Here is a 4,188-nt window from a genome sequence, read left to right as displayed (position 1 = left end):
GATCAGTTGGTTCTTTCAGTTAGCATCATTGACAGCTTCAGTTTTGGCTCGTAATTGATTATTTCAGTTTCAACTTTCTACGCACTTAGGTTGATTTATGTGGAGCCCTTAGCTCTTAATCGTTATTACAATGCAATTTGATTAGGGTTAATTAATAACAGCGGAAAATGAGTTTAAAATTTCTTTACAATGAGCCCAAAATATGCTATTTGAATACTAAAAATAGTATTACATCTCACATCATAAAACATGCCCACACATAATCAAAACAACTCATACAACAACAAATCATATCCTCGGGACATACCCCGGTATATAGATACATAACATATATACTTGGAAAGACCACGAAACCTCAACTCAAACTGTGACTTCCTCCAGAAGTACCATCTCCGGTCTCATGATATCCTGGAGTACTTGTTATTGTCCACATACAAAGACAACAACAGCCCCATCTGGGGTGAGCAAAGATCAGTCGGAAGCAACCACAATATATACCACAGATATCTAAACAATGATATATGATATGCAATTCATGTATGTCGTGGAGGTATCAGGTCAAATGCCCATCCACTGAGAATATCTCAGAATCAATCGAATCGCTATCAAATCAATGCTCGAGCTAGCATACTGGCCTCAATCAGGGATAATCGTATGATAGCGTCGACAAAGCACCATCAAATCCCAAATCTCAATCAATCATTGGGGCCACAAATGACTATGCTTTAAGGGTCATGTAATACCAAACATAGCTTTGTGTTCACAAACCCCAGAATCAAATCAAATCATATCAGGGTATCCAAGGATCATAGCTCAACGTGCATGTCATGTATGCCACATCAACTCAACAAATAAGGCATATAGACATGTAACTCAATCCAATCAATCAAACATATATCATATAATACAGATACCAGTCATATGTTACTCGATCGCAACATACCTCAATTATTCGTTTCCAATTGATGTAGCTTGAAGATTTCGGTATAATAATCTATCTACATCAATAACATATTCATTTCAATCAATAACATCATTCAAAATCAACAATATAAGTTTCAAATATCTTTTGAAACTTTAAAATTCATATCAAATTCAAATTATAGCATAATTCAATTCCGACTTCAAAACTTAGTTTTTTGTCAGTTATTCTACCGCATATATTTATCATAATTAATAATAACTGACAAATAATTCTTAAATCTCAATTCAACGATTAAAATTTCTTAATTATAATAAATTAGGAATAATTCGAAATAACATCACTATAATCTTCTGTACTTCGTTAAAATCATACACTATTCAACAATTTTCAATTTCTGTATGATTTAGCAATTTTTCTGATTTATTCCAACAATCGAGGAATTTCAAACATCACCAAAACTACAAAATTTATACCTCAAATCGAAGACCTCGTGTCAACGATCTCAAAACTGAAGTCGGTTCTTCGATTGGATAAATCGATAAATCGTAGGATCGAAAAGAAAATCAAAACCTTGTTCTCTCTATTCTCCTCTCTGCGCTGTCTCTCTGTCGAAAATATGAAACTCACGAAAGTGAGTTTCAACTTTATCTTTTTTTATTTTTAATTTTTTTTATATTTATTATATTATTATATAATATAATATAATATAATATATACTATTTAACATTTTAACGCCAGTATATCTCTTTGGACCAGTCAAACGATCACATTTTCCAAAACTCAAAACATGAAACTTCTCTATCTTTGAGTTTTCTACGTTATAACCAAATTTCAAATCATTTGGACTTGATATGAAAAATATATGTCACTAATTACCATTTTGCCCTTAAAATTAATTCATTATTTTTTAACTTATTTACGAAAATGTCATCAAAATAAATTGAATATTTTTCAACTTATTAACAAAAATGTCATCAATACTATTTTATTTTCGGGATCTCACATTTCTCCCCAACTTAAAAGATTTCGTCCTCGAAATCTCAAACATCTCTATATACATAATATTGGCAAACATATAATTATATGTCACAGTTATAGTACATATCAAAACTAAAATCAGTAACTGGATCATCATACATTGAATACAATGGAACAGGTGGAATAGAATCGAACAAATGCGGATATGATTCTCGCATCTTGCTTTCCAATTCTCACGTTGACTCCTCCACACCATGTCGTGTTCATTGTACTCGAACCAACGGAATCGATTTGTTGCGCAATACTTTCTCCTTCCGATCCATAATGCAAAAAGGTTGTTCAACATAGGAAAGAGAAGGATCAAGTTCAACCTCATCAGGTTGAAGCACATGTGATGGATCTGGTTCATACTTTCTTAACATAGAAACATGAAATACATCAAGAATGGCAGATAATGCTGGTGGCAATGACAGTCGATAAGCAAGAACTCCAACTCGATCAAAGACCTCGTATGGACCAACATATCGAGGAGATAACTTCCCTCGCATGCCAAATCGACCGGTACCTCTAAAGGGAGATATTTTCAAAAACACTTTATCACCTTTCTGGAATTCCAAGGGTCGTCTTCGTTTATTCGCATAACTCGTTTGACGATCCTAGCAGCTTTCATCCGCTGTCGAATCAACTGAACTTTATCATTCATTTCCTGTATCATTTCAGGTCCAGTCAATTGTCTTTCACCAATTTCATTCCAGAATAACGGTGATCTACATCGTCTCCCGTATAAGGTTTCAAACGGTGCCATACCAATGCTCGTTTGGAAGCTATTATTATAAGCAAATTCCACCAATGGTAAAGCATCTTGCCATCCCATTCTGAAATCCATCACAATCGCACGTAACATATCTTCTAACGTTTGAATTGTACGCTCCGTTTGGCCATCAGTCCGAGGATGATAAGCAGTACTCATAGTCAAACGCGTACCCACTGCTTCTTGGAAACTACCCTAGAATTTAGAAGCAAACCTGGGATCACGATCTGATACAATTGAGACTAGCACACCATGCAGTCTCAAAATATTCTCAATGTATAAACAGGCCATTCTCTTATAAGGATAAGTCCGCTCATACGGAATAAAATGTGCAGATTTCGAAAGCCGATCAATAATAACCCAAATAGCATCACAGCCCTTGGGCGAATGAGGTAAATGAGTCAAAAAGTCCATAGCAATATGTTCCCAATTCCATTTCGGGATTTCGAGACTCTGGAGTAATCCTCCCGGTTTCATTCTCTCGGCTTTCACTTGCTGGCAGACCAAGCATTTCGAAATAAACTCAGCAATGTCCTTCTTCATACGTCTCCACCAGAATTGGGGTCTCAATGTCAAATACATCTTTCGACCTCCAGGGTGAATACTGTATTTGCTACAATGTGCTTCTCGAAGAAGGGCAGATTTCAAATCAGAATTATCAGGAACTACCAGCCGACCATTAAGTCGTAAAGAACCATCAGAAGAAATCTGAAATCCAGACTGATGTCCTGCAGATGCAAGTTCTTTCGACTTCTGAATCTGAGCATCGCTTCTTGGGCCTTTCGGATTTTAGATATCAAGTTCGGCTCAATTTGCAATGCTGAGATAGTGACAGAATTCCAATTCGAGTGAAAATTCCAACCAGAAGTACATATATCCTCGTGTACTTTGGCGACACAAACAGATGCTAACACAGAATCATGCACCTTACGACTAAGGGCATCCGCAGTAACATTCACCGATCCAGGGTGATATTGAATCTCACAATCAAAATCTTTCAGGAGATCCATCCACCTGCGTTGCCTCATATTCAAATCAGATTGAGAAAAGAGATACTTCATACTCTTATGGTCCGCATAAATTACAAACTTTTGTCCATACAAATAATGGCACCAAATCTTCAGAGCAAATACAATGGCGGTCAATTCAAGATCATGAACAGGATAACGTGTTTCATGAGATTTCAATTGACGAGACGCATAAGCAATCACTTTGTCATGTTACATCAGAACACAACCCAAACCTTTACCAGACGCATCTGTACACACTACAAATCCTCCGGTACCTGAGAGAATAGTAAGCACAGGTGCTGTGGTCAATCTCGTCTTCAATTCAAGAATACTAGCTTCACATTCATCTGACCAAATGAGTCGCTGATTCTTCTATGTCAGTTAAGTAATAGGTTTAGTTATTTTCGAAAATCCTTCAATAAAACGACGATAATAACCAGCCAAACCCATGAAGCTACGGATCT

The sequence above is a fragment of the Primulina huaijiensis genome, chromosome 4 (assembly GCF_012295235.1).
Source record: "Primulina huaijiensis isolate GDHJ02 chromosome 4, ASM1229523v2, whole genome shotgun sequence".
Classification (NCBI taxonomy): domain Eukaryota; kingdom Viridiplantae; phylum Streptophyta; class Magnoliopsida; order Lamiales; family Gesneriaceae; genus Primulina; species Primulina huaijiensis.
This window is presented reverse-complemented; position numbering follows the sequence as displayed.